Consider the following 7512-nt stretch of genomic DNA (forward strand, 5'->3'; position numbering starts at 1 on the left):
TCTCTTTAAGGCATGCTGCAAGCCGAGGCAGCTGAGGAAGCAGACCGGGCTCTGGCTCATCGCTTGTGGCCCAAGGATGGCGCGGTCAGCTGGATAAAGGCAAAAATGCCTCTTTTTGTTTTCCAGGTTTGCTATGGAGTCAAATGCCAGGTGTTCTCTGGTCTTTTCTAGAATTCACTAGAAGTTAGTAACTTCTTCAGGTCTTCATTCAAGGGGCATGGGAATAAGAAGCCTGAAAGTTCTCTTTTTCTGTGGTTTCTCAACTATTTGCATTAACTAAATAACAAGAAAAAAAACCCAACCCCCTCAGTTTTAACAGCAGTATTTGCCCAGCAGCTGGTTTTACTTGGTGTTATGCAAACACAAGCCAAGGAGACACGGAGTCCCTGGGAATCCTGGGATACTCGGTGATGCTGCGTCAGTAACTGCCTGTCCTCCTTAGCTGCCCATATGGGTTAGCACTTGCTCACACAAGAGCCGCTGGCATCACCGGGGCCTCCTGCGCGCTCGGTAACAGCCAGCGCTACCAGATTGACCCGGGGGTGCCACGCTGTGCCTTACCTGGCTAACACGGGCAGCGCTTCAGAGCCCAGCTGCTCACAGAGGCCGTTTGCATGCCTCAGGGAACACCCACGCTGAAACACGCACAGAAATGTAATGCAGGTGCCTGTGAAACTTGGAGCCGGTTTGTGAAGGAAAAGGCAAAACTCAAACGATTCCCTGTGAAGGATCTTTCCAACTCTAAACGTGAAAAGTGAACCCCAAAAAAACCTCCAGTCCTCACTCCGTTAACGTACCTTTCACAACGAACAGGTTTGTAATCTCTTTATCCTTGAAATCCGCAGCAGAGAGGCCAGAGCTGCTTCCTAGGAGAATTCTGTTAAATAATAAATATAAAAAACAATAACTCTCAGGCACTTCAGGCCAGGCACAAACCACAGAAAAGGCACCGTGGGTAGTCAGTGTATCACATCCAGGGATCCGAGCCATTTTTATTCGCTTGTGCAGCTCGGAGCATCTTGTTCCTCACGGATGTTCAGCTCACGCAGAGCATCCACAGCAGATGAACACTTCAAACATCTTGTGCACAGAGCTTTCCTTCAGGAAACACGGCTTGTGAGGCAGCAATTAAACAGAAAAAGAAATTAAATCTAAACACGACCCTCTCAAAGGGATCCAAGGAAGGTTTTGTCTTCCAGTGCTTTGGGGAAAACCCTCCCGTGCTACTTTGGAGGTTTTCAACTGCTCATCCGCAGACCTCCCCACATCTCCCCGGAACGGACTCCCAGGCAAACTTAAGCCTATGGCTGGAAGTCCCAGCAGGGACCAAGGAAGAAAGGGCCCATACAAGGGCGGGGTTTGGGACAGGGGACCCAGTCAGTCCCTCAGCATCAAGACGACGACCTTGCAGGGCAGGACGTGAGCGTGCACACCCGTGAGCTACGTCTGTAGCAAGGTCTGTCTGGTCTGGCCTCGGTGAACGGCGCTGGGGAGGGAGCATGGAGGCTGTGAAATGCCGGTTGTCACTTGGACCCCTCCAGCAGTGGCACCAGGTTCTCCTTCGGCTGGGAAACCAGACCACCCAGTCCCAAACTCATCTGGTACATCAGGGCCTGCTGGCCCTGCCAGTGACACCCTCCATCCCGGGGGGAGAAATCCTGACATCTTTCATCCTCCCCCACTTTGCGGCTATTGCCTGCAGCAGACTGGGCATGGCACAGCTGCATGGCCGAGCCGGGACCGCCCTTCAGCAGCTCCTCGGCTTTAGCCCGTGCCCTCGCTGGGCCAGCAGGCACAGTTCAGAGCTCGGATGAGCCCAGGTAAAACGTTTAAGTGTGCTGCTGACAGAGAGATTTGTACTGAAATGTGGGCGTGAGCCTGAGCTGAGCCTGTGGTGCAGACGCGCTCTCTGGATGGTCTGGACGATCCGTCACAAGAGCAGCAGATCCAACACGCATCGATGCACCTTTACTGTCCTAAATCTCACTGCTGCTAGTGCCAGGGAAGAAAACCGAACAAAACGGAGAGAAGATACCGGGGGATGGACAAAACATGACAAGTAAGAATCCATACGTACCTCCGTAAGCACTCGTGCACACCCCACTCCTACACCACTGTGCAGCGTAAGCGCGGTTCCCCTGGTGCCACCTTTGGGGAGACAGCTCCGCTTCCCCACAAAACACCGCTCCACTTCCTCGGGAATGTCACGGATCTCCAGGGCTGTGCTTTGTAACTACCAGTTGATGTTCTGGGGTTGAACGAACCACCTTCATTCACTCTTCTCAGTGTAGTCACAGTGTGCAGAGCCACTGATTGAAATGATACCCGAAAGGGGGCCTGGAGCGAGAGAGGTCCTCTCCGCTCCCTCCTGCCTCTGCTCGCTTCCCACTCCTCGGCGATGGATTCCTTAACCTTTGCCACAACTTGCTGGTAAATAGTCTGGGCTAAAATTAGATATATAGCAAAGGGTAGGTGTTACCATCTGCTGCGTGTTGTTAATTCCTGATGGCCTGATAACATCTATTTTTGATGTTCTTTATTAGCTTTCTGGGGAGGAGAACAGAGGGATGGGCCTCTAGTGCCACCATCAGTGGTTTCCAGTATTTGCTGCCTTTCTTCAGATGACAGCCAGCTTTGCCACAGCGGAGGGGTTTTAGAAGAACATGTTGGGTAAGGCAGGAGACCATGGACACAGTGACAGAACTGGCAGTGACAGAACTGGCAGTGACATCTGGATCTACTTCTGGTTCATTTGGTGACCAGCTCATCTCCTGCCACACAACTGCGGACTGTCTCCTCTGCTGTGATCTTCTTGCCAGATGAGAGCTGAGCAATGAGAGAGTGCCCATCCCTCCCGGTTGTCTGGCAGGACGCTGAGCACATTCAACACCTCCGCACACGGGAAATCCAGGCTGGGACGGGCGATGGGTGACTGGTGGCTGCATCACCCGTTAGACAGAATGAAGTCCTCCGCAAAGGAATGCTTATTCCGTTCTACTAATTGGCTGAGGACGCACCAGCTGTACCGGCTAAGCAGTTTCATTGTTTAGAGCTAAAGAAATGTCATTCTCTTGTCTCAGCGGGATCTTCAAGAGTCAGATAACTATGGTTTGTGACATTCGAAATCACAAGAAAGCATAAATAAATCTCAAACAAATCCAGGTCCAACTGCTGTGACACCACAACATACCCCAGCCCTGTCTAACAGACGGCCGAACCTTTAAAAGCCATCAGTTTGGACATTATCCTCAACTGCGGTGTTTTGAAACCATCGCTTCTGCTTTTTCTCATCTCGCTCTGGACTCTCCAGTTTCATTCTACAGCTACGCCAAGACGGAGTCACTAAACCAGTGAACCAGCACGCGTGACTCCGACCCTCTTGCTCAGTAATGAGCGAGTGAAAGGTGGTTCTGCAGCTACACCAGCTGAGGGTCCGAGCGCCCGCCCGACCCTCTCTGTTATACAGGGCTCTGCATTCCGCACCGCGCGTGGCCGAGCACGCTGCCTGCACGCACTGGGAGGTTAAATTTTCAAGAACTGAGTGAAAGGCTCATTAAACATTTTAAAGGTTAGTCGTGGAGACTCCCTTTGCTCACCCAAGCCTGGCATACGTTCTTAACCAAGAATCCTCACATTTTACCAACCCTTTACCTAGGAATTCAGACTTCATGTAGACTTCTTACTTGTCTCCTGGTGATCCTCGCAGAGCTCCCTCCCTGCATCTCTTCCTTGAGTCCTGGCTGGTCACAGTCAACCGTTCTCTTGCTTCTCCTGGGTGCTGGAGGGTCAGTCTGACACGACCCGTGACAGGTAGGTGCTTCCTCCTCTAGTGGATGAGTTGGTGGAGCCACCCAGCCCTCGCTCCCGTGGAGCTGCTCTCCAGGCTGGGTGCCTCTGCCAGGCAGGTAGCCCGCCTGCCCGAAGCCCTTCCTGAGAAGAAGCACTTTTGTCCTTCAGCTGCATGAGACAGCCAACCAACCATGCTGCCAGCACTGGCAGCCGTATTCGTTCTCATCACCTCTGTGGCAAGCCCGTCAGGCAGATGGGCTGTCCAGGGCCACCACAGCCACATCCCCTTCCAGTGAAGGGCTGAGGTGTTTGGGACTGCTCAACAGCTTCCCAGGGGAGGCTGGGGAGCCCCAGCCTGAGATGACTCGGGCCCTCTGGGAAGACTCTTTGACTGGCGACGTTACAAGGTAAGAACTGGGAACGGCATCTGTCAGCATCACAAACACCTGCTCACAAACGATGCATTAGCGACCCCCATCCAGCAGGAGAACCCTAGGTGACGTTCAGCTCTCCCCAGACCAGAGGTCTTGGGGACCACTTTTCACCGGAGCAGAGAAATGCTTTTAGGAAGCCTGCTGGAACCTTCGGTCTTTTTCAGTGTAACAGATTCATATCTCAACGCGACAGGCTCTACCAGGACAAGCAGGTAAGAGAGAGTGTCTGGCAGGTGACAGCGGCACCATGAAAGAGAGAGCGGAGCTCCAACACACCGTGTGACCCGGAACCCAGATTTCACAGACACTTCACTCAGTGTTTCTAAAACTGTGGTCTGCGACGTTTCAAAGGGTAGTAAGAGGTAGAAAAGATGCTAAAGCTGATAGGCAGTGAGAGCGGCTGCAGTTCCTGTCTAGGGAGGTGGGGTACGAACGCAGAGCCTAACGCGAGGCTGCAGCGCGCAGGAGACGGGGAAACGCGAGTACCCGGAAACACCAGCAGCAGCTCTGACCCCGCATGGCAACGGACTTGGCATGAATGTGGAGCCTGTAGTGCTGGGGCAGTTTGATGCTGGGGCATCAAAAGGCCGGGGTCACACGAAGAAAGGAGTCAAAACCCAGGCACAGACGGCTTAGAAAATACCACAACTGCCACAAGGGGAGTCCGTCATTCTCCACAGTCCGAATAACCTGAGAAACCCACAGAAGAGCCACCAGTGGTGGGAAAGTGGACACCAGGAGCTCAGGCAAAGGGCTGCACCTTTTCTCGTGTAAACTAGCGCAATTTCCTCAGGGAAACTTCCCAAGCAGAGGAGTGACACAGGTACCTCCAAGAGCTGCTGTGCAGAAAGGTGAGAGAGGATGAAGGACTCCCAGAAATGAAGTCGTTGCCTACAGTACCCACTGGGGGAGAGAGAACGAGACTTGTACTCACCCCTCTTCCGCAGAGTGTGCGGAAGGAGAAGGACCGTCTGCTAACCCCCAGCTGCTGCAAGGGAAGGTCAGTGATCCTCAGCAGAGCTGTGCAACGCCTCCCCTTCTTCCTAATAGAACATCCTCGTTACAGATGCCCTGGCAGATTTCACCGTCTTCCCATTTTATTGATTCTTAACCAGGAAAGCTATCATACTTCTGGCTGCTTCTCTTGAGGAGACTGATTAGATTATTTCATCATCTGGTTCATCAAAGCAGGAAATGCTTAAGTGTCACAGCTGGTCTCAGGCTAAGTATCTAGTACCAAGATTTTAAATGAAAATTACTACATCTTCACTGGGAAAGCATTTCATGAACGGCTGGGCAGTGAAAAACGATGAAGACAACAGCTATCACCTCACATCTGTGGGCTGGGAAAGGGACTCTTAACTCCATCGGTGCATTTCGCTTTGTTCTCACTTGCTTTCGCTACCACTGTCATCAAAGGGGCTTTGCATGGTATCAGACCTGGGGAACTCAGGGAGCTTTCAGATTTCGGGCAAAGATTCTGACTGAGAATTAAAAAATCAGAGGCAACATCTTTGTTTTCAGTGACCCCCCCATTCCTGACGGACCGTTTCCAAGCACAGTGCTCACCCCGATGGCAGGATCAGCCCCAAGGAAGCACGTCCCGCCCCGAGGACCACGGATGGCTGTTCACTGCCTATCCTTTCCCTCCAAATCTGTGGGATGTCTTCTTCATTTGCACTCCCCCTTTGGGGCAATAATCAAAGCCCCCTGGAAAGAAACACACGTCACAAAGCCAGACATTCAGTTCCGTTGTGCTCCGTGTTCTCTCGTGTGTCTGCACGAGACAGGACAGAGAAGCTGCTCGTTGAGAAGGCGAGCTTGTTCCCCACAGTGGTTTGGGGTGGAATCGCCAGCTGTGGCGGGCAGACAGCTGGCAGAGAGCTGGCAGAAGGCCTCGGCTCCGGAGGTCTATCACGACCTCAAGAAGAGCGATGCAACACTGGGCAAGTCACCTCCTTTCAGGAGCCTTCTCATGGCAATCGTATGTAAAAGCAGAGCCTTAGAACCAGCGTAATCCCGAAGCCTCAGTAACTTCATTATGGCATGACACAGCGCTGCTTCGCTCGCAGACCTGTAATGTTGTTACGCAAGTGGCCATACAAAGCCATGATTATACCAGCAAAATGAAACTGTGGCTCAAGACAGTTCCCAGTCTCTGCAAACGAGGCTTTTCCGCACTACAAGACCAGGGAGTCTCCTCCTGGGGTGTCAGGAGGAACGATAACGGTGCTGATTCCCGCGGCATTTTTCACTTGGAGCATGACCACAATTCACAGGATTGAGGATCATGGGATTGAAACAATAATACCCATGGGGGATGCACCGCGAGGTGAGAACTGTGGTACGGTTTAGATCCCTCTCACATTCTGTTCTTCCCTGACCCTCTCAGAGATGGGGCAGTCTGGAACTTTGCCTGCCCGCTGGTTGCCAGAACGAGCAATTTGTGATCTCAACCCTCCTGTTCTTTAACACGTGGGGCTGTAGGGCTCACGGAGTTTGAGATGGGAGTTCTGACTGGGTTGCTTTGATGTGGGATAACGTAATTTTCATGTCAGAACTGTCTCCTTGAAGTTACATGAACCGGTAGACGAACCATGAGCCTCAGAAAAGGACATGTTCTTTCTTCCTGATCGCAGCATGACCTCCAGAGTGCTCACAGCAGCGAAGATGCAAAGGTCACGGAGACAAAGCCACACTCGGGCCAGTCTGGGGGCAGTGACAGCGTCGTAACAGTATTTTCAATCAGCTGCCTCCTGAATTCCTGGTGTAAAACTTTTACAAGACAATACTATTAAATAAAACAGTAAAATGAAGCGACAAGCTTCAGTTAACAACCCTGTAAAACCCTGATCCGCGTCGCTGGTATTTTTAGCCAGTCATGTTGTCAGCAACACCTCCAGCCTCTACCTGTTAATACATATAGGGTGTATAGAGACAGAGATACACTCGTACTCGATAACTTACAACATACACCCTCACTGCCGCCTCCTCCAAGCGGATGAGACGGCTCCAGCACTTCTCGCTCTCTGACCCTCTCCGGGGGGTCTCACTTGAGGCAAGCCAAGGCGTGCCGCAGTGACCAAGAGCATCGGAGCAGAGTGCTGGGTGTTCACAGCAGCAAAGGCGAACTGGGTAACGTGCCGACCCCCCGCTGGCGAGGGCGACACGGCTGCTTCACTCCAACACGATTCACTGACCGACAGAAGACTCGCCACTGCACACCGAGTGTCAGGGGAAAACCCTCACCTCTGCCAGCCACCCCCGCCCTGCCACCGCCTCCCCCCTG

Source organism: Buceros rhinoceros, unplaced genomic scaffold, assembly GCF_000710305.1.
Source record: "Buceros rhinoceros silvestris isolate BGI_N320 unplaced genomic scaffold, ASM71030v1 scaffold16884, whole genome shotgun sequence".
NCBI classification, from domain to species: Eukaryota; Metazoa; Chordata; class Aves; order Bucerotiformes; family Bucerotidae; genus Buceros; species Buceros rhinoceros.